General features: G+C 42.1%; 1 non-coding gene and 1 pseudogene across 1 annotated transcript; both read right to left on the bottom strand.

The window, feature by feature from the left end:
• Nucleotides 1-2332: 2332 nt before the first annotated feature.
• Nucleotides 2333-23801, bottom strand: LOC128593841 (cytoskeleton-associated protein 2-like; annotated as a pseudogene).
• LOC128595283 (U1 spliceosomal RNA) lies at nt 18985-19143 on the bottom strand. The gene has a single exon (XR_008382913.1). It is a non-coding gene; the product is annotated as a U1 spliceosomal RNA (small nuclear RNA).
• Nucleotides 23802-24070: the final 269 nt, after the last annotated feature.

Raw genomic sequence — 24070 nt, 5'->3', positions numbered from 1 at the left:
TCAAATTTCTAATTCCAAATTTTCCTCCATTCTATTAATCTTGTTTGCAATCCAAATTCTGAAATCGATTTCTGACATCTTGGCCAGCTGTTTATAAATGGGATCTTCAGTTACATCTGCTATATCTTTCCTTGGGGCGGTTGATGTATTCTGGTTATTCATGTGACCAGAGTTTTCCCACTGATTCTGCCCCATGATTGTTTTACAACATTTGACTTTTCCCCTGGAGCTTTGTTGAGGACTCATACAATGCTATGGCCTGAGAAACTAGGAACCTGTTTGGTGTGGTGGGGCTTAGTGGCTCTGTCTTGTTTTCAGGTGGTCTCTGTTCGACCCTAGTGAAACAGTTACTCTGGGTTGAAGTCTCAGCTGTGGAGAAATACCAGCAATTAAGTCACCCTGCCACCCATCGGCAACAATTGGAAAAGGAAAATCAAACCTTCCTACAACCACACACCCAGGGCACCACTTGAATAGTCCTCGGCAATTGGCTCAGTTCAAGAGGTCCAAATCAATTGTCTCAGTCAGCACCTGTCTCGGGTGGGAGGGTTTAAAAGGTATCTGGCAACTGGATCACAGAGGTCTTGTGACAACTCAGATATGGCTTGCTCTGGTGCTCCATGGAGTCAGGAGGACCCACCCAGCAAATAGGTTAGTCTGGGAAGGTTGATGCCTCCTTCCCCACCTTGCACCTCTGTCACACCCAGTCACTGATAGCCCCACAGAGCTGTGACCCAGTTGCCTCTAGTGAACAGATACTTTAGGTGTTTGCACCTGCCTGAATCACAAGGACATCTATTTCTGCTCAGCCAGGCCACTGTGCTCTGCCTGGAGCCAGCAGGGGAGAGGTGAGGCCTGACAACCTTGGGTGCTTGATGGAGGCTGGGGAGTGTTCACTTGGTTCCAGCCCCACCCCTGATTGATGTTACTGACAGAACAGAACAGAACAACTTTGCAGGGATTTGTTTCTCTCCCTGCTAAATTCCCCTGCAGAAGAGAAGCCGTTTTGATTTCCCAGATACTGCACCTCATATTTGCTCCTGCAGGTTTGTATTTGGTTAGCTGTCAGTTCTATCCTCTTGCCTTCCTTCGTCTATAGGCTGAAGATCCTCTGAGTGCCGGGTGCATCTTAGGCTCAGTAAAGCAGTCCTCTGGGTCAGCCCCACCCTGGGAACTTCCTGGCTCTGTGCTTGGGTTTCTAGTCCCTGTGCTTCACCCAGGCTGGTACCGCCTGAGGCAAATCCTTTACTCATGAGGCCTGCTTTTTCATCCCAGATCTGTTCCACAGTGGTTGCCACCTGAGAAGATGCCTGGCCTCCTCTTGTTGCCTAGGGAGACAGGGGGTGTGGCTTCAGAATATCTGGGGGTGAGCCCTATTGTTGCCAAAAACGGCTGCTACTCTGTGCCTTGGGGCACTGCAGTTCTGGTGTGGGTCCCTCTCAGCCAACAGTCCTCTTCTCACTCCTGTGCCACAGAATCAGCACTGACCAGCTGCAGTCTAGGCCCTGTCAACACCCCTCGAGAAATCACCCAAGACTCTGGACTCCTGGGAGATAGGCCTCCTGACCTCAGAGTGAGAGTGGAGAGGAGTGCTGAGAGCTCAGAATTGCAGGTAGAGAATATATACAGTTGTATGCAGTTTTACGCCTGGCAGGAGAATATCGTGGCACCCTAGTAGGGGAGATAGGTCCAGTTTTTAGAGGGTCTCTCCCGTGGAGTGTAGTGGGAGAACCTTTGAACTCTGCTCGTTTGTTTGTGGGGCACTCCGAGCCGTTCTCATGGGGGAGGGGACTTCCGTCTGCTTGGTGATGGATTTTGTACCTTTTGTTTGTATCCTTGGGGTTGCAGCTCGCCTCAGTGGGGTTGATGTGCATTCTTCAACCTTTTCTCTTGGTGCAGCTCTAATCCACCAGGATACTTGCTAAATTTCTGTCCTTTAACTCTTGTTCTGGACGGGAGCCTCTATGGAAAGCTGGCTTCAGTGAGCCATCTTGTCTCCACCCTCTTTTTTTTTTGAGATAGAGCCTCAAGCTGTGTCCTGGGTAGAATGACATGGCATCACAGCTCACAGCAACCTCCAAATCCTGGGCTCAAGCGATTCTCCCACCTCTACCTCCCAAGTAGCTGGGAATACAGGCGCCCGCCACAATGCCTGGCTATTTTTTGGTTGCAGCCATCATTGTTGTTTGGCAGGCCCCAGCTGGATGCCAACCCCCCAGCTCAGGTGTATGTGGCTGGAGCCTTAGCTGCTTGAGACACAGGCACTGAGCCGACAAGGGAATTTCTTGTCTCATGAAGGTGCTGAAACACTTAAAAAAAAAGCATTCAGAAATTATGATTTGAGAACTTGAAACCCTAATGTTACAGGCAAAGCCTCATTTCTATGGAATATAAAACACTCTGTTTCTTCTACTTCTAATAGCTCATCAAGAGAAGCCACTACTAAATCATGTTCCTGAAGCATTTCCAGGTAGTGGGACACTGCTCACTCGATCCTTTCCCAATACCCAACAGGAGTAATAAGGTTCATGTCTTGCACTTCTGGCATCCCTTTTAGTCTAGGGATTGAAGCAATCTGTAATTTGATACCAGGATGATTATCTTGTTCTGCCTTGGTTATATGGGGTGTTGCTGCAACCTATTCCTTCTTTTTTGGAGAGAGACAAGACTTTATAGATTCCATGTTCTTGGTCAGTTCTTCCATTGATGTCATATTAGTTTCAGCAGCTTCTGTGGTTCTGTTTGGATCTTGCAAAATATTAACAATAATGTCTCGCAACTCTTGTATTGGTGTTGCTCCATTTTTAATGGCCTCTTCATACAAGCCAATAACATCAAAGGTGCCTTTACTTGCCAACAACTTTGCTTTGCAGATCCAAAATTTAGCAAAATTTTCAGCCTCAGGAATGCTGGACAGTATGGTATGTATTTCATTAGAGAATTACCCACTTCAATGAGCTTCAGACATTCTGTAAGAGTGTTGTTAATTTTACTGGAAAATTCAAGTTGTGCTTTCCTTTCTCCCTTTTCTTTTTCAATCCTCTTCCAGAATGAACTATTCATTTCTTCTATTATTTTTCTTTTTGTCTTAAATTCCATTTTGGAGGCCGTTTATAGATTTTTCCCTTAGATTTCTGCCATTCTTCCAGTTGTTTCCTTTGATCCTCAACTGTTGCCTTCTTTTTAATGTTTGTATTCGGTTGGGTCCCATTTGGGACTTTTTGTCCATTTTTGTTTGTGAAACCAGCTTGGGGAGGATTCCTTTTTTCTCAATTTTTTGGAATAATTTCTGCAGTACAGGAATAAGCTCTTTCTTGAAGGTTTGATAGAATTCTGGTGTGAAGCCATCTGGACCAGGGCATTTTTTGGTTGGAAGATTTTTTATTGTTTCTTTGATCTCAGTGCTTGAAATGGGTCTGTTCAGGAGCTCTATTTCTTCCTGGGTAAGTCTAGGGAGAGGGTGTGATTCCAAATATTGATCCATTTCCTTCACATTGTCAAATTTCTGGGCATAGAGTTTCTAGTAGTATTCAGAGATGAATACTCATTAGTCTGGCCAATGGTTTATGTATTTTATTTATTTTTTCAAAAAACCAACTTCTTGTTTCATTAATTTTCTGAATGATTCTTTTGTTTTCAATTTCATTGATCTCTGATTTGATTTTGGAGATTTCTTTTCTTCTACTGAATTTAGGATTAGATTGTTCTTCTTTTTCCAATTCCATAAGATGGCTTGTGAGATTGTTGATGTGCTCTCTTTCTGTTTTTCGAATGTAGGCATCTAAAGTGATGAATTTTCCTCTCAAAACTGCTTTTGCAGTATCCCACACGTTTTGGTAGCTTGTGTCTTCATTTTTGTTATGCTCAAGGAAGTTAATGATTTCCTGTTTTATTTCTTCCTGCACCCATCTGTTATTCAACAGAAGATTGTTTAATTTCCATGCTTTGTGTAGGGTCGAGCTTTTTTGTTAGAGTTGAGTTCCACCTTTAGTGCCTTATGGTCTGAGAAGATACAAGGTAAAATTTCAATTCTTTTGATTCTGTTGATATTTGTTTTGTGTCCCAGGATATGATCAATTTTGGAGAATGTTCCATGGGGTGATGAGAAGAATGTATATTCTTTATCTTTGGGATGGAGTGTTCTATATGCGTCTATCAAGCACAGTTGTTCTAGGGTCTCATTTAAATCTCTTATATCTTTGTTTAATTTGTGTTTAGAGGATCTGTCCAGCTCTGTAAGAGGAGTGTTAAAGTCCCCTGTTATAATGGTATTATAGCACATAATATTGCTCAGACTGAGTAAGATCTGTTTCAAGAATCTGGTAGCATTTAAATTGGGTGCATAAATATTTAGAATTGAAACATCTTCTTGTTGTATTTTTCCCTTGACCAATATAAAGTGACCATCTTTGTCTTTTTTGACTTTAGTTGCTTTAAATCCACATGAATCTGAAAATAAGAGTGGAACTCCTCTTTTCTTCTGAATGTCATTTGCGTGAAAAATTGCCTTCCAACCCTTGACTCGGATCTTTAATTTGTCTTTTGAAGCCAGGTGTGTTTCTTGCAGACAGCAAATGGATGGCTTGTGTTTTTTAATCCAGTCAACCAATCTATGTCTCTTCAGTGGGGAATTCAAGCCTTAACATTTATTGAGATAATTGATAAGTGTGGTAGTATTCTATTCATCTTATTTTGTGAGAGTCCATTGCTTAGTTTTATCTTTTGCATCAGTATGGAGGTTAGGTTCTGTCCTTTAATTTCTGAGTTCTTACTTTGCTGCTGATCCATTGTGGTGGTCAGTGTGCAGAACAGGTTGAAGTATTTCCTGTAAAGCTGGTCTTATTGTGGCGAATTTTCTCCATGTTTGTATATCCGTAAATGATTTGATTTCTCCGTCAATTTTTAAGCTTAGCTTAGCAGGGTACAGAATTCTGGGCTGGAAATTGTTCTGTTTAAGTAGATTAAAGGTAGATGACCATTGTCTTCTTGCTTGGAAAGTTTCATTAGAGAAGTCTGTGGTCACTCTGATGGATTTGCCTCTGTAGGTCGCTTACTCCTGGCTGCTTGCAGAATCTTTTCTTTTGTCTTGACTTTGGACAGGTTCATCACAATGTGTCTTGGAGAAGCTCGGTTAGAGTTGAGGCGACCCGGGGTCCAATAGCCCTCTGAAAGCAGTGTGTCAGAATCTTTGGTGATGTTTGGGAAATTTTCTTTTATAATATTCTCTAGTATGGCTTCCATTCCTCTGGAGCATTCTTCTTCCCCTTCTGGGATTCCTATAACTCGTATGTTGGAACGCTTCATAAAGTCCCATAATTCTGACAGTGAATGTTCTGCTTTCTCTCTCTTCTTTTCTGCCTCTTTTACTATCAGAGTTATCTCAAGATCTTTGTCTTCTACCTCTGAAATTCTTTCTTCTGCATGGTCTAACCTGTTGCTGATACTTTCCATTGCATCTTTAAGTTCCCTAATTGACTGTTTCATTTCCTTCAGCTCTGCTATATCCTTTTTATATTCTTCATATGGTTCATCTCTTATTTGATTCTGTTTTTGGATTTACTTTTGGTTATTTTCCACTTTATTAGCAGTTTCCTTCATTGTTTCCATCATTTATTTCATTGTTTTCATCATGTGTATTCTAAATTCCCTTTCTGTCATTCCTAACATTTCTTTTTTTTTTTTTTTCTTTTTTTGTAGAGACAGAGTCTCACTTTATGGCCCTCAGCAGAGTGCCGTGGCCTCACACAGCTCACAGCAACCTCCAACTCCCGGGCCTAAGCGATTCTCTTGCCTCAGCCTCCCGAGTAGCTGGGACTACAGGCGCCCGCCACAACACCCAGCTATTTTTTGGTTGCAGTTTGGCCAGGGCCGGGTTTGAACCCGCCACCCTCGGTATATGGGGCCGGCGCCCTACCAACTGAGCCACAGGCACCGCCCCTAACATTTCTTTATATGTGGAATCCTCTGCAGTAGCTACCTCATGGTCCCTTGGAGGGGTTATTCTGGACTGGTTCTTCATGTTGCCTGGAGTTGTCTGCTGATTCTTCCTCATGAGTGATTTCTTTTATCTGTTTCCTTGCCCTAATTTTCCTTTCACTTCCTCCTGCTCTTTAAGTTCTCATGCCTGTGGACTAAGGGTTAGATGAGTCCTTTTGGTACAGGACCAGAAGGGTGAGAAGGTTGAAGAGCAAGAAAGGGATGAAAGAAAGGAGGACTGAGTGAAAAGAAAAAAAAATAGAGAAAGGAGAGGGGGTGGGTAAAAGGAATATTGACAAAAAGAAGAGAGGCACAGAAAGAGGGAGACAGAGCAATATAGGTGTACAGTAGGGTACTTTGACACAACCTTAAAAAACCCCCACCTTCTGGGGGTGCCCAGTTGGGTGGTTCCCTTGAGGTCAGCAGCTTTTTGCTAACCTGATCTGACACAGTACCCCACCTCCACCAAGTAGAGAGGAAAGACAAAAATGCTATAAATCAAACCAAAACAAGCAAACTTTACGGGATAATATTGGGTGAAAAAACAAATAATAGCGGTAGAAATACTAGCAAAAATGAAGTTCTAGTTATTAAACAAGGCAGCAATGGAAAATTATAATTAAACTAGAAAAATTGAGAAAGAAAAAAGATCTGTATGGAAAAGGTTGAAATTAAAAAACAAAACAACATCAACAACATCAAAATAAACAAACAAACAAAAAAACAACCAAACCCACCCCCCCAAAAAAAAAACACACCCAAAAACAAAGCAGTATGTATATGTTGTTGAATATTTTCTGGGCAACACGTGGTCTTCTGGGGTATGAGATGTTAATCACCGTTCTGATATGACTGGAGGCTGCTGATTTCTCAAACCCCAGCAGGTAGACACCCTAAATCTCTCTTCAGCCCACTTAAAAGGCACTTTGAACTTAAACTTGCTGAGCAGAAGCTTTCTCAGGAAAGTGCTTGTCGCTGGAATCACTGCTGAAGTGGCTTTCCACTTACCCAGTGTGCCCAAACCAGTCTCACTCTGCCCCTGAGGGTTAGGGCTGCAAGGCAGCTCAGACCCCACCCTTAGGCTACTCGGTCGCTGGGTTACCAGCTCCCAGCTGATTCTAGCTCTGCAACCCTGAGGGCACAGCTTGCTCACAATGGCTCCCTGTGGCCCACAGCCAAACACTATTCGCTCCGTCTGGCTCAGCGGCTCAGACTGGGGCCCTAGACAACAGCCAAAATTCTCCGCATTCCTGCTCAGGCTCTCCCCAAGGCAGTTCAACTGAGTGCCAAGTCCAAAGACACCAAAACAGTTCACAGGTAAGGCCTTTCTGGTTTGTAGTCTCGCTGTTACTGAACTTACAGTTGCGGGCGGGTTTAGACCGATTGAACACACGTGACCACTTGCCGTTTTTCCACTGTTTTAGTCCTCCTCTTGGGGTCCAGAAGTCTCTCTCTGATTCTCTGTATCCTCACAGGGGTGATGATAGGCAGATCCCACCAGCCAGAGATGCCTGGAGTCCTATCTCCTCAGACTCACGGTGCCCAGATGCAAGGAAGCTGTTACTGGGCCGCCATCTTGCTCTCCACCTGCTCCCAGATTCTTGAAACAGACCTTACTCAGTCTGAGCAATATGATATGCTATAATACCATAATAACAGGGGACTTTAACACTCCTCTACAGAGCTGGACAGATCCTCTAAACAGAAATTAAACAAAGATATAAAGGACTTAAATGAGACCCTAGAACAACTGTGCTTGATAGACACATATAGAACACTCCATCCCAAAGATAAAGAATATACATTCTTCTCATTGCCCCATGGGACATTCTCCACAATTGATCAGATCCTAGGACACAAAAAAAACCTGAACAGAATCAAAAGAATTGAAATTTTACCTTGTGTCTTCTCAGATCACAGGGTACTAAAGTTGGAACTCAACTCCAACAAAAATGTTCAACCCCACAGAAAGGCATGGAAATTAAACAACCTTATGCTGAATGACAGTTGGGTGCAGGAAGAGATAAAAGAGGAAATCATTAACTTCCTTGAGCATAACAAAAATGAAGATACAAGCTACAAAAACCTGTGGGAAACTGCAAAGGCAGTTTTTTTAAAATTTATTTATTTTTTAATTTTTTATTTTTTTTATTAAATCATAGCTGTGTACATCAATATGATCATGGGGCACCATACACTTGTTTCATAGAATATTTGACACATTTTCATCTCATTAGTTGACATAGCCCTCCTGGAATTTTCCCAGTTACTTTGCCAAGACGCTCACATTCAAAAAACAGAAAGAGAGAACATCAATAAACTCACAAGCCATCTTATGGAATTGGAAAAAGAAGAACAATCTAAGCCTAAACCCAGCAGAAGAAAAGAAATATCCAAAATTAAATAAGAGATTAATGAAATTGAAAACAAAAGAATCATTCAGAAAATTAATGAAACAAGGAATTTGTTTTTTTGAAAAATAAATAAAATAGATAAACCTTCTGCCAGACTAACTAGAAATAGAAAAGTAAAATCTCTAGTAACTTCAATCAGAAATGATAAAGGGGAAATTACAACTGATGCCACAGAGATACAAGAGATCATCTCTGAATACTACCAGAAACTCTATGCCCAGAAATTTGACAATGTGAAGGAAATGGATCAATATTTGGAATCAAACTCTCTCCCTAGACTTAGCAAGGAAGAAATAGAGCTCCTGAACAGGCCAATTTCAAGCACTGAGATTAAAGAATCAATAAAAAAGCTTCCAACAAAAAAAATGCCCTAGTCTGGATGGCTTCACACTAGAATTCTATCAAACCTTCAAGGAAGAACTTATTCTCATACTGCAGAAATTATTCTGAAAAATTGAGGAGGAAGAAATCTTCCCCAACATGTTCTACATAGCAAACATCACCCTGATACCGAAACCAGGAATAGACCCAACTAAAAAGGAGAATTTTAGACCAATTTCACTAACGATTATAGATGCAAAAATTCTCAACAAAATCCTAGCCAATAAAAAAAAAGCTTATCATCAAAAAAGTCAAACATCATAATCAAGTAGGTTTCATCCCAGGGATGCAAGGCTGGTTTAACATATGCAAGTCCATGAGCATTATCCACTGTATTAATAGAAGCAAAAACAAAGACCATATGATCTTCTCAATAGATGCAGAAAAAGCATTCGATAAAATCCAGCATCCTCTTCTAATTAGTAGAGTATAGGCATATGTGGCACATTTCTGAAACTGATTGAAGCTGTCTATGACAAACCCACAGCTAGTATTTTACTGAATGGAGTAAAACTGAAAGCTTTTCCTCTTAGAACTGGAACCAGACAAGGTTGTCCTCTGTCACCATTACTATTCAACATAGTGCTGTAAGTTATAGCCAATACAATTAGGCAAGACAAGAAAATGAAGGGCATCCAAATGGGAGCAGAGGAGGTCAAACTCTCCCTCTTTGGTGATGATATGATCTTATACTTAGAGAACCCCAAAGACTCAACCACAAGACTCCTGGAAGTCATCAAAAAAATACAGTAATGTCTCAGGATATAAAATCAATATCCACAAGTTAGTAGTCTTTGTATACGCCAGTAACAGTCAAGATGAGAGGCTAATTAAGGACGAGAGGCTAATTAAGTACATAACTCCCTTCACCATAGCTTCAAAGAAAATGAAATACCTAAGAATATACCTAACAAAGGAGGTGATGGACCTCTATAAAGAAAATTATGGAGTCCTAAAAAAGGAAACAGCAGAGGACATTAACAAATGGAAGAACATACCATCCTCATGGCTGGGAAGAATCAACATTGTTAAAATGTCTATACTTCCCAAAGCAATCTACCTATTCAATGCCATCCCCATTAAGATACCAACATCATACTTTCAAAATTTGGAAAAAATAATTCTGCATTTTGTATGGAACCATAAAATACTCCACATAGCTAAGGCAGTTCTAGTAACAAAAACAAAGCTGGGGGCATCACCATACTAGATTTTACACTGTACTACAAGGCCATAGTGGTCAAGACAGCATGGCACTGGCACAAAAACAGAGACATAGACATTTGGAATCAAATATAAAACCAGGAAATGAAACTAACATCTTACAACCAACTAATCTTCAATAAACCAAAAAAGAACATACCTTGGGGGAAAGACTCCTTATTCAATAAATGGTGCTGGGAGAAGTAGATATCCACATGTAAAAGACTGAAACTGGACCCACACCTTTCTCCACTCATAAAAATTGATTCAAGATGGATAAAGGACTTAAATTTAAGGCATGAAATGATAAAAATCCTCAAAGAAAGCATAGGAAAAACACTGGAAGATATTGGCCTGGGGAAAGACTTCATGAAGAAGACTGCCATGGCAATTGCAACAACAATAAAAATAAACAAATGGGACTTAATTAAACTGTAAAGCTTCTGTACCTCTAAGGAGACAACAACCAAAGCCAATGGACAACCTACACAATGGGAAAGGATATTTGCATATTTTGAATCAGACTTGATTCAAACTATCAAAACTTGATAACTAGGATGTATAGAGAACTCAAATTAATCTACATGAAAAAAGCCAACAATCCCATATATAAATGGGCAAAAGAGATGAATAGAACCTTCTCTAAAGAAGACAGATGCTAACAAACATATGAAAATATGCTCATCATCCCTAATTATTAGAGAAATCCAAATAAAAACCACCCTGAGATACCATCTAACCCCAGCATGAATGGCTCATATCACAAAATCTCAAAACTGCTGGTGTGAATGTGGAGAGAAGGGACACTTTTACAATGTTGGTGGGACTGCAAACTAATACAACCTTTTTGGGAGGAAGTGTGGAGAACCCTCAAAGAACTCAGGCTAGACCTCCCATTTGATCCTGCAATCCCATTACTGAGCATCTATCCAGAAGGAGAAAAATCCTTTTATCATAAGGACATTTGCACTGGACTGTTTATCGCAGCTCAATTTACAATTGCCAAAATGTGGAAACAGTCTAAGTACCCACCAACCCAGGAATGGATTAACAAGCTGTGGTATATGTACACTATGGAATACTATTCAGCCATTAAAAAATGGAGACTTTACAGCCTTTGTATTAACCTGGATGGAAGTGGAACACATTATTCTTAGTAAAGCATCACAAGAATGGAGAAGCATGAATCCTTTGTACTCAATTTTGGTATGAGGACAATTAATGACAATTAATGACATGGTGGGGGTGGGGGAAGGGGAGAGCAGAGAGAGAAAGAAGGAGGGAGGGGTGGGGAATGGAAGAGCAGAGAGAGGGAAGGAGCGAGGGAGTGGGGTCTTGGTGTGTGTCACAACTTTTGGGGGCAAGACACAATTATAAGAGGGTCTTTACCTAACAAATGCAATCAGTGTAACCTTGTTTCTTGTACCCTCAATGAATTCCCAATAATAAATTTAAAAAAAGAAAAAAAGGAAAAAGAGTTGAGAACTAATATTATCTTTGTTATCTTTGAATCACTGCTGTGCTGAAGGCGGTCAAAATCACCTGGTAAAAAGCCATATGAAATACTGATTTCCTACCTTGACTTATCAATTGAAATATGATGAGGTAAAAAATATCAGATTTCTAGGTGCCAACCTGGAACTACCAAAGCAGAATCTCCAAAAGTGGGACCCAAGAATCAACATTTTAGATAAGCATCAGAGTCAATGCAGGGTGCATATGTAATTTTAAATGTGCTAATAGCCACTTATTTATTTATTCATTTAATTTTTTTTTTTTTTTTTGGTTTTTGGCCGGGGCTGGGTTTGAACCCGCCACCTCCGGCATATGGGACCAGCACCCTACTCCTTGAGCCACGGGTGCCGCCCCTATTCATTTAATTTAATTTAATTTTTATTGAACAATAATAATAATGCAAAAAAAGTAACATTCACATTGTCAGATAAGAGTATGTCTATCATAGAATGCTTTGACTCTGAGGTTCAGTATGGAGTTATCAGTTAACGTCTTCTTTTCTTTCAAAGTTTCAAAAATAGACAACTAATATGTATAAATAGAAGTAAAAGCTAATTTCAAAAAACAGATCATGCCAAGTCTTTTTTTTTTTTTTTGTAGAGACAGAGTCTCACCTGATCGCCCTCAGTAGAGTGCCGTGGTGTCACACAGCTCACAGCAACCTCCAAATCCTTGGGCATAGGCGATTCTCTTGATTCAGCCTCCCAAGTAGCTGGGACTACAGGCACCAGCCACAATGCCCGGCTATTTTTTTGTTGCAGTTTGGCCAGGGCTGGGTTTGAACCCACCACCCTCGGCATATGGGGCCGGCACTCTACCTGCTGAGCCACAGGCGCCACCCTCATGCCAAGTCTTATAGACAATAGAAAAAGAAGAAATACTTCAAAATCATTCTACTTTGTCTAGATATAACTGATATTAAAATTGGAAAAAAATTACTATAAAGAGAAATTACAAACATATTTCACTTATAAATGAGGATGCAATATCCTAAACAACATATTAACAAGTTAAATTAAAAATTAATGTTCAAGTAATGTACTTTAGTAAAAATTAAACCCAATTGATGTGAGAACTAGTCACTATTTTGTTTTCTTTTTTTTCTTTTGTTTTCCCTCACCGCCTCCCTCCTTCTCATCTGTCTGCTCTCCCCTTCTCCCATGCCCCACCATGTCATTAATTGAAGATATTTTGGTTACATTGGGTCAAGTAAAATATATTAGAATTAATTTCATCTAACTCTTTTTCTTTTTAAATATGTAGGACAGTGCAGTGACTCACATGGGTAATCTGAGCACTTTGGGATTAATTTAATTGTCCTCATATCAAAGTTGAATACATAGGATTCATGCTTCTACATTCCTGTAATGCTTCACTGAGAATAATGTGTTCCACCTCCATCCAAGTTAATACAAATGCTGTAAAAAATCTCCATTTTTTTAAATGGCTGAATAGTATTAGTATGCCATGGTATAGTATGCCATGGTATTAGTATACCACAACTTGCAAATCCATTCTTGGGTTGAGGGGCATTTAGGCTGATTGTAAATTGAGCTGCGATAAACAGTCTAGTACAAATGTCTTTATAATAAAAGGGTTTTTGCCTTCTGGATAGATGACCAATAATGGGATTGCAGGATCAAACGGGAGGTCAAGGTTGGGTTCTTTGAGGTTTCTCCATACTTCCTTCCAAAAAGGTTGTATTAGTTTGCAGTCCCACCAGCAGTGTAAAAGTACTCCTTTCTCTCCACATCTGCGCCAGCATCTGCAGTTTTGAGATTTTGTGATATGGGCCATTCTTGCTGGGGTTAGATGATATTTCAGGGTGGTTTTAATTTGGATTTCTCTAATAATTAGGGATGATGAGCATTTTTTCATATGTTTGCTAGCCATTTGTCTGTCTTCTTTAGAGAAGTTTCTGTTTATCTCTTCCCCATTGATGTATGGGATTGTTTTTTTTTTCTTGTGGATTAATTTAAGTTCTTTATAGATCCTAGTTGTTAAGTTTTTGTCTGATTCAAAATATGCAAATATCCTTTCCTACTGTGTAGGTTGTCTGTTTGCTTTGGTTGTTGTCTCCTTAGGTGTACAGAAGGCTAGAGTGCAGTGATGCAATCATACCTCACTATAACCTCAAACTCCTAGGCTTACATGATCCTCCCACCTTAGTCTCCTGAGTAATTTGGGGTATAGGCACATACCACTAAATCTAGCTAATTTTTTTATTTTTTATAGAGATGTGATCTTGAACTTCTGGCCACAAGTGATCCTCCCATCTCAGTCTCTTGAAGTGCTCAGATTACCGGTGTGAGTCACTGCACTGTCCTACATTTTTAAAAAGAAAAAGAATCAGATGAAATGAATTGTAATATATTTTACTTGACCCAATGTAACCAAAATATCTTCAACATATAACAATATAAAAATTATTGAAATACTTTCTTTTTCATATGCAGTCTAAATTCTGGTCTGTATTTAATAGTTAAAGCACATCTCAATTTGGTCTGTCTATATTTGAAGTGCTCACTTGCCACATGTGGTTACTGGCTGCTGTATTGGACAGTACAGGTGTAGGGTGATTCATATACATATAGAAGTTTGAGAACCACTGTCAAACTTGGAGGTACTACATATGTGACATATCCAGTTATTATTATTATTTTTTTTGTAGAGACAGAGTCTCACTTTATGGCCCTCGGTAGAGTGCCCTGGCATCACACAGCTCACAGCAACCTCCAACTCCTGGGCTTAAGCGATTCTCTTGCCTCAGCCTCCCGAGTAGCTGGGGCTACAGGTGCCCGCCACAACGCCCAGCTATTTTTTGGTTGCAGTTCAGCCGGGGCTGGGTTTGAACCCGCCACCTTAGTATGGGGCTGACGCTTTACGGACTGAGCCACAGGCGCCGCCCGACATATCCAGTTATTAAAGAAAACTCTTCCCTCTTCCTTTTGACTTATAAACTAATAACTCTAATACATGCAATGCTAAGATGAAATTAGTCCAGAGCCTGCTTACTCACTGGAGACTGCCTTCCAGTGAATATTAGCAATGACTATGAAGCCAGTACACAACTCTTCCAAGATGTTTATCTGTTTAATGACCAGAAAGATGAACAGAAGGATGAAGCCATCAATATTACTCCCACACCTGAAAGAGTCAACAAATTACTACCAAATATTTGAATTGATTTAATAAAAACCATATAAAGGTCAATATTGAAATTAAAAGTGTCTAGAATAATTCACTGTAACAAAAGTAAATTCTCATTCTGTAACAAATTTCCAGATAAGATCATCATTTTAATCAGTGTTTTGAAGAAAGATTCACTGAGCTCCTAGTGTACAGTGTACTTCAAGCTAATATGAATACACAAAAATGTTTGAATTCGAAGGAATTTATAGTTTAGTTAAAAAGTATTCATTCAGCTTTCCCCAGAGTTAGAAGTTAGTGCAATCATTAAGATGAGATATTGTGACATATACCAGTGTAATACTGGTCACAGAAAAAGGAAAGCAGTGAAGAGAACAACATGGTGAGGACTTGTGAGTTGTTATGTGCATTTCATAATGTGATCTTCAAAACAATTCTGCTATATATTTTAAACTTTATATTAGAAATGAGAAAAGTGGGGCAGTACCTGTGGCTCAAAGGAGTAAGGAGCCAACCCCATATTGCAGAGGTGGCAGGTTCAAACCCAGCCCCGGCCAAAAACTACAAAAAAAAAAGAAATGAGGAAAGTGGCAGTGCCCATTGCTCAATTGATAGGGCGCCAGCCACATGCACCGAGGGTGGCAGGTTCAAACCTGGCCCTGGCCAGCTAAAACAATGACAACTGCAACAACAACAACAAAAAATAGCCGGGCGTTGTGGTGGGTGCCTGTAGTTTCAGCTACTTGGGAGCCCAAGAGTCTGAGGTTGCTGTGATGCCACGACACTCTACTGAGGGTGACATAGTGAGACTCTGTCTCAAAATAAATAAATAAATAATAATGAAAAAAAGAATTGAGGAAAGTGAGGCATGAAGATCTCAGTTATCGGGCGGCGCCTGTGGCTCAAGGAGTAGGGCGCTGGTCCCATATGCCGGAGGTGGCGGGTTCAAACCCAGTCCCGGCCAAAAAAACCACAAAAAAAAAATTTTAAAAAGATCTCAGTTATCTAAAGTTTTCAAGTTTATCTTATCCAAACTCATGTCACTGGGGCATCACTGAACTGTGCTGAAGGAAGTAATAATGAGTGGGATGATGAGCTGTGAGGGATGAGGGCAGTATAGTGGGGCTTAGGGAGCCAAGGGAATGGCAGCTCCATTGATAGGAATGTTTGGTTTGGGATTAGGGAAAAAAAGATAATTTGGTTTTGGTTATGCTAAATTTGGGGTGGAACATTTGTTGCATCCAGTGGACCATCAGATATATAGGCCTGAGAAAAGTCAGGGCTGGAGAAGGACCATTTGGCAACCACTGATGTGGCTGGAATGACTGAAACCATATAAAAAGATAAGTGCAGAGAGAAAAGGAAACAAGGCCAATGGCAGTGGCCTGGAATTAGTACAATAGTGTGTGCAGATATCCTGCAGTAGACAACTTTTGAAAACATAAGTCAGTACACATAAGGATCTGATTATACAATGAATGCATAAGAAAAAAGTGCACTTTTACAGCTTTTGGGAGAAATACGAATACCAAGCTAATTATTGTAAACATAATTAACTTATTTCAAAACAACAAAAAAATAGTCTTAAAAAAGGAATTAAATAATTCTGTCTCTTAGTATAATGTTTTTCCTAGCATCTGAACTGGTCAGTAAAGTCTAGGTTTGATGGCAGCACAGATAACTGAAAATTTTAAGACTGCTTCAAGAAATGTCAAAGTTAAAGAGCCAAATTAAGGAAAATATCTTGTGTATGTGGAAACGTTGAAGAGGCAGTTTGATGCTTGAGTCTGAAGTTCAAAGGAGAGGTCAGGGCTTGAGTGTCATTGGCATGAGTAAGGGATTTCACATGTGACAGGAGTGAGCTCCTGAAGGGAAGAATATAAATAGAGAAGAGAGCACAGCCAGAGCCCTGGAGGAAGAGCCAGCAAAGGAGACCTGAGGGGTAAATTGGAGAGTGTGAAATCTCAGAAACAATTTCAGGGAGAAATAGGTTAACTGGGTTGAATTTGTCTGAAAGATCAAGAAAGTTAACAGAAATAACCACTGGTGTTGGTGACATGAAGATGGCTGATGAGTGTCAGCACAGTCAGTGAAAGGTGAAAATAAAGTGAGAAGCCAGAAATAGGTCAGTAGCTAGAGAAAGAAGTAAGGACAAAGGACAGTATAGTTTTCTTATTTATTTTAGGGCCTGCATAGACTGCAAGCAGACTGCTGCCCTAAGCTGGCTGGGGGGCCCACACCCACCAGTGAGACTGGTCTGCTCTCAGTGAGCAAAACGCTGCTCCATCCAAGGCCTGTGTGAGTAATGTCTTCTTGGTGATCTCAACACCTGCAAACCACTCAGTGTGGTTACCTTCCAGGATGGCTGCTGCTGTTGGCAGCCACAGGCCTCGCTTACTGCAGTCTGGCGCAGCGAGTCCGGCCCATGGGCCCAGCCACGCAGGGGCAGTGCCAGCTCCTAGAGGGCTGATGGGCCGACTGAAGCACTGGCCTGGCGCTTGTTGCGGGGGGTGCACAAGATGTCCTTGTCAACAGGGACAAACTGGCACAATTAATGAGGTTGAAAATGCAAGAGTGGGCCCTAAAAAATGTAAGAAAACTATGCCATCTCCCAGCCACCTGCATACTCTCACCTCATCTGCCAACTCCTCTGCCCAGTGTTCACAGACGATGCCTGTGGGAAACCAAAGGACACACGTGGGAAGCTCTTCCTGGTCTGGCCACTTAAAAGTCCCAACTAAAATCTGTTTTCATTCATCACCAAACCACCAATGGTGGTGTTGAAAATGAAACTGTTGAAATGAGGTCCTCCTGAGAATGAAACACAGGAACTGAAAGACACCACGGGCACTATGGCTCATGCCTGTAATCTTAGCACTCTGGGAGGCAAAGGAGGGAGGATCCCTTGAGCTCAGAACTTTGAGACCAGCTTGATCAAGAGTGAAACTCACAGGCGGTGCCTGTGGCTCAAAGGAGTAAGGGGCTGGCCCCATATCCCGGAGGTGGTGGGTTCAAACCTAGCCCTGGCCAAAAACTGCCAAAAAAAAAAAAAAGAGTGAGACTCCCTCTGTACTGTCTGACCAGTTCAGACATTAGGAAAAACAGAAAAATTAGTGGAGTGTGGTGGCCAGTGCCTGTAGTCCTAGCTACTCAGGAGGCTGAGGCAGGAGGATCTCTTGAGCCCAGGAGTTTGAGTTTGCTGTGAGCTATGATGATAAGGCACTCTAGCCAGGGTAACAGAGTGAGAGTCCATCTAAAAAAAAAAAAAAAAAAGAGGTCAACGCCTGTGGCTCAAGGAGTAGGGTGCCGGCCCCATATACCAAGGGGTGGTGGGTTCAACCCCGGCCCTGGCCAAAACTGCAAAAAAAAAAATAATAATAATAATAATATTAAAAAAAAAAGAAAAAGAAAAAACAAACAAACAAGAACAAGAACAAAAAACCCTTAAAGACAGATATGGGCAGAAGTCAGGGAAGTCCTGTGAGGCTTGAATAGTCACCTGTTTGGTGAGGGTATGTCACAAACCCAAATGTCTCAGCCAAGTGGGTCAGTTTAGGACAGCTAACCTCTGCAATTCTGCAGTGCTTTTTTTTTTTTTGCCTGCATTGAACAGGGCAACCAATAGGACAGTGACAGAGATGAGCCAAAGCTGCTCTTCACCTAGGTTGCAAAGAATTTAAGAACAGTATTTCCAACTATGGGGACTTCCCTAAGACTGAGACCCCTGGAAAACAATTCAGAAAGCCTGAAGAGTGCTCTTCAGGTAAAAGTCAGGTATACCTGACTGCGGGCTGTCCCAGCAATGTGGTGACCCAGTGGAAGCTCTCACACGACAGGGCCCTCTTTATTGGACGACCCTAATATCCCCATTTTGTCCCCTGAAATGACCATGGGGGATGAAATGGAAAAGCTTCACTGAAATTTCTGGCTTTGGGGTTAAGACAAAATAGTTTTAATGGTTTCTAACTATTTGGGCTGAACTGAGTTCCTGATATCAGGAAGCAACACCCCAAGGAAAAGAAAGGGACTCTAAAGGGTGACAAAAGGAAGAAAAAGGAGAAAATAGAGCAGACTCACAGAATAATGAAGATTTGGTTGTTAAAATAGGATAGATGAAATGAAAATTGATGATGAAATTCCTACTGAAGACCTCCTTCAATGGTATTAGAGAGCAGTCTTACCAAATTAGAGGTTAAGGCCCTAATCCAAGCTACAAAAACAAACAAAAAAAGAGTTCGTAAGATTGAAAAGGTTTAGAATCCTATATAGCATCCCTCCAAGTCTCTGGACAAAAGGACTATGGCTTCTCTATGTCTCTATGAACATTTTTTTTCTGTTGTTATAGGAAAAAGGCAGGCAGGGTCTCTGCTGCCACAAATCATGCAACAGGGTTTCCTCCAGCTGAGGAAACCTCAGAGGTCAGCTCACCTCAAGTGCGATGGATGAGCCTTGCTCTGGGAAAACCACCTTTGTGATCATGGTATTGCCTCTCCCAGGGAAGCATTAAAAGGACAATTTTGACTGTGAGTATGATGAGTCAGGCTAGGAGGAGGATACCTATCCTGACCATACTCCCTTAAAAAAAAAAAAAGATTGGGGGTAAAAACAAGGTCTCCAGGTTCCCACTGGACCCTATACTCCTGCCAAAAGAAAAGGCAAATCTGAACTGTTATGGGTCTCTTGGGTATTAGTGTCCAAATGGCATTAATCTGGGCTCAGATGGGGTCAGGGCAAACTAAACATTGGGGATCATTGCAATGATAGGTGCAGACAGATCAGCATGTGCTTTTGGGTCCGGCCCTTGGGGCCATTTTAGGTGCTGTTCATGGTTCTCCCTGCTGAAAGCAGTTCAGGGATTGATATTTTGGCTACTTGCAGCATTGCTGCCACCCCTGGGGATTTGCTCATTCACACCCAAGGATTTAAGCCATATCAGTGGGATTGTTCACTCCTACACAGCACCTGAATTACACAAGACCCAGGAGGTTATTCTTCTTCATCTTTTTTTTTTTTTTGAGATAGACCCTCACTCTGTTGCCCCAGGCTAAAGTGCTGCAGGGTCATAGCTCACAGCATCCTCAAAGCCATGGGCTCAAGTAATCCTCCTGCCCCAGCCTTTCAAATAGTTTGGACTACAGGTACCTTCCACAACATTCGGCTAATATTTTTTCTATTTTTAGTAGAGAACAGGTCTCCCCTTTGCTCAGGCTGGTCTTGAACTCCTGAGCTCAAGGGATCTCTGCCTGTGCCTCCCAGAATGTTGGAATTACAGGTCTAAGCCACAGCATCAGGCCCCCAGCAGATTATTCAATAAAATATTTCTCCACATTCCAGGTGGAGAAAAGGACAGGACCCTGTTGATGCTGCAAGCACAAGTGTTATGCGTTACCCGGTCATAGCTTAACAGTCCAGTTTGGGCTGTAAAAAATGCCTCAGGACCCCGGAGACTTGATGACAGATGACCAAAGATTAAATGCTTCCATTGGTTCCTGCAGTACCTGATATCATTGCTGTCAGCTCACAAGGGAGACTAAAACACTATTGTTGATCTGGCTAAGGCCCTCTAGATTTAAAATCAGGACCAATTTGTCTTCATACAGAATGACCTACAGTATATTTCTCTATAGTTCTCCACAAAATGCCCCCAATAGGAAGGCCTGGATCTGCAGCCAGCCAGGTGACCCCTGATGTATTTGTCACTCATAAATGAGGACAACAACATCCTCATTGCTTGCCTGACTAAGAAGCAAGTTGGCCAAGCCCTGTATAAGGTCATAGGTACTATGGTACACTCAGGCAGGAACCTCGACCCAGATAAGATCCAGAAATCTGTTCAAAAATTGCAGATCCTGGGAGCCACTTTACCAGTAATCAGGGGTGTGTGTATAGTTTTACTTTGTCATCCTTGGTAGAGTACTGTGGCATCATAGCTCACAGCAACCTCAAACTCTTGGGCTAAAGTGATTCTCTTGCTTCAGTCTCCTGAGTAGCTGGGACTATAGGCACCTGCCACAATGCCTGGCTATTTTTAGTGACAAGGTCTCGATCTGGCTCAGGCTGGTCTTGAACCTGTGATTTCAGGCAATCTACCTGCCTCAGCCTCCCAGAGTGCTAGGATTACAGGCGTGAGCCACTGCACTAGGCCAGGGGTATATTCTTGATGAAGTCAAACAGACTTTGCTGTCCTTGGTAGCACCCACAAACGAGAAAGAAGCTCAACATCCAGTGGGCCCATCTGGACATTAAAGACAGTATATACTACATTGGGATATCTTTCTTTGCTTCTTTAAATAAAGATTACCCAAACAGCAGCCACCTACTTTTAAATGGAGCCCCTAATACAAATACAAACAGGCTGCCAAGGTCATACAACATGGGATGACATGGGATGTACCATTAGGGCCAATGGAACCTGTCATAACTGCAGATCTCAGGGACTGCCACCCATACAGATTAAGGCCTGTGACAACAGACAGCAACTTGGATGTTTTGATCCCTCAGGTTTTAAATTCATAAATTGCCAGGTGCAGCCCCTTCAAACAGCAACTCTTCTCCTACTATTGGGTCCCAAAGAAGCAGAGGACCTGACCACTGCAGCTCTGTAGGTGACCTTAAAACCCTCAGCTACTGGCTCAGTGCCCATAGCTCAGTGGTTAGGGCACTGGCCACATACACTTGGCCTGGTGGGTTTGAACGTGATCCAGGCCTAGTAAAGAACAATGACAACTACAACAACAATAACAACAAAAATAGCCAGGTGTTGTGGCCAGTGCCTGTAGTCCCAGCTACTTGGGAGGCTGAGGCAAGAGAATCACTTAAGCCCAAGAGTTTGAGATTACTGTGAGCTGTGATGCGACGGCACTCTACCGAGGGCAACATAGTGAGACCCTGTCTCAAACAAACAAACCAACAAACCTCAGCTACCCACCTTTACATGGGTGTTCATGCTCCCCAAAAGATAAAGCATACCCAGCAAAACTCCATCATTAAATAAAAATGATGTGGCCAAGATGGAGCCTGCTTTGGGCCCCCAAGTTGTTAACCAATTCCATAAACAAGCAGCTACCTTGCCAGAGGGGACTATTAGCCTGAAAAGGATACTTCCTTCCCTCTCTTAACTACATGGGCTTGAGGTTCAAAGATGTTCCAGCTGGTGGTGGCTTGGTTCTCAGATCTTTGAAACCCAAAGCTAATGGAGTCCAGTGGACCTCTTTGGCCCTCTGCCTCAAGGACAGCCACCTTCTAACTAGGATCAGACAACACTCTGCCCAATGGACCAAACTCTATACAGTAATGATGTCCATACAGGTTGCTCCAACAGCAACTCTCTGCTACATATTTGCAGACTTGTGGGGTTTATAAATGGCCTAATTGTCCAATGATGAACAAATGAATGATTGGACCATGAAAGTCTCCCTTATATATGGAAACAGAAAATTGTGGTAACAGCTTGCAAACCAGAAAGAAAATATGGATCTTTTATGCTCCTGTTATCTTAAACAAATGGGATAAGAAAATGGCAAAGTGGGTGGCTCAAACAATGCTTACAAAGACTGTCAGGAAGGACAGCCTAGCACACACTGCTCTCACCTGACAAAAGCCATTGGGCCTAAATGCTGTCCTGCAGCAGAAGGGAGACAGTGCTATAATGCCAATGGAAAATATTGAGCTTGGGTGTGGGTAGAGGACCAGGCAGTTGCCTGATTAGGTTGCGCCTGTGAAATCCCAACCTCAGTGTACACACCATTCTTTCTCTTTTTTTCGAGTGAAATGCACTCCCTGTGGTTGGTTTGTTGTCCAGGCTGCAGTGACACCACCAGCAGGGTCTCTGTTTCAAACCTGATGGCCCTCAGAGGCCTCTGTTTTTGAGGCTCTGTGGGGACAACATGAGGAGTAACAGACTACTGAGGCAATAGGACTCCCTTGGTTGTGCCTGGAACTCCCAAACCCTCGATATAGGTGGGTGATACTTTAGAATATGTCAAAGTTGTTCAGAATGTGAATTCCATGTCCCTCCACTCTGGGCTGGATGATTGGGACTGAAGGTTCTGAGTTAAGCAGGGGACAGTGGATCCCCATAGAAATTGTAGCCTCAGGATATGAACAGACAGTCTGGGTAGCTATACACATATTTGGGCAAGCCTCTTCTGTCAAGCATATTAATATTAATATTTCCCTCTCTCATTCCTGCAGAAGTATTTGCCTTGCCTGACATGAAAACACTGATAAGAGTCACCACAGCTGTGGAGAAAGGGGCCTGGTCAGGACAATGCTGGGCTTGCCACCCCACACTGAAATCTCTTACGTCCTACTCCCATTGCAGTGGTCTTTCTGGTGCACAGTAAATATGGCCTTCTTCAAGTGGTCCAACACCAGTAAGGCTCACTGAACTCACTAGCTGAAGTGGTGAGGGACAATGAGTAGCCCTTGGTTATCTGCTGGCAGAACACTGTGGAGTCTGAGTTATTGCCAACCCTCCTATGTGTACATGTCAATGATTCAGAGAAGGTCAAAGCTGGACTGGAGAAGACTGACATCCAGACAGATGGTTATCATCTGCACACTCATAGTCTCCCTGGACTCACTTTATTTTAACCTCTTAGTTGACTTGAGTTAGGCATTGGGGTTCTCCTAGTAATCTGGATGGAACACTGCCTCAAAATAAGACAGTTTCTGTAAAAGTTAGAAGCCCCATAGGACCCAGCTTTACTTTCAGTTTGAAGGAGGTTAGTGATTCTACCAAATTTTATGGCTTTATTTACTATATCAGCATCTGAGCAAGTGTCTACTGGGAAAGGCAGTGGTGCATGGCCTCTTGACCCCTGCACAACCAATAAGAGTGAGGCTCAGCCTGGAACATCTCCTTATATGGAGACAGGGTCCTAACAGCCTGTCCTAGGCATACCTTGCCAGGGGTGTTGCTCCCTGCCCCACATTTGGTGCACACTTCTCTGCCCTGTGTAAAGCACATGCACTGCATGGCACCTGGTCAACCCCACTGTGCTACTTTCTCCATGAGAAAAGGAAACAGGATCCTTTGCCCACAGCACAAGACAGGTATGTGAAGACCACCCACCCTTCCCACCTTCTTGGGGAGATACACTCACTGTGAAGGCTGGACTTGCTCTGTGTCTTCTCTGAGTGGGCAAAGTACTGCTCCATCCAGTGCCTGCATGAGCCACACCTTACTTTGAGACCCAAACACCCGCAAACCCCTCAGTCAACAGCTATCACCAGCTTGGCAGTGGAAGGTACAGGTACAGATAATGAAGGTTCTGACTCATTTGTATTTTCTTAAATAATTGTGAGTCAGGGTCATCAGTTGAGAATAGAAAGTCAGTGGGTGTAGGAGGTTTGAAGACAAAAGATATGTGAAATTCTTGTTATGCAGAGTGGAAAATCAGGCAGACCAGGGAAGTGAAAAAGGATTG

This window comes from Nycticebus coucang, chromosome 9 (assembly GCF_027406575.1).
Source record: "Nycticebus coucang isolate mNycCou1 chromosome 9, mNycCou1.pri, whole genome shotgun sequence".
Classification (NCBI taxonomy): Eukaryota; Metazoa; Chordata; class Mammalia; order Primates; family Lorisidae; genus Nycticebus; species Nycticebus coucang.
Note: the sequence above shows the minus strand (reverse complement) of the source record. Positions and strands in the feature narration are given on the sequence as shown.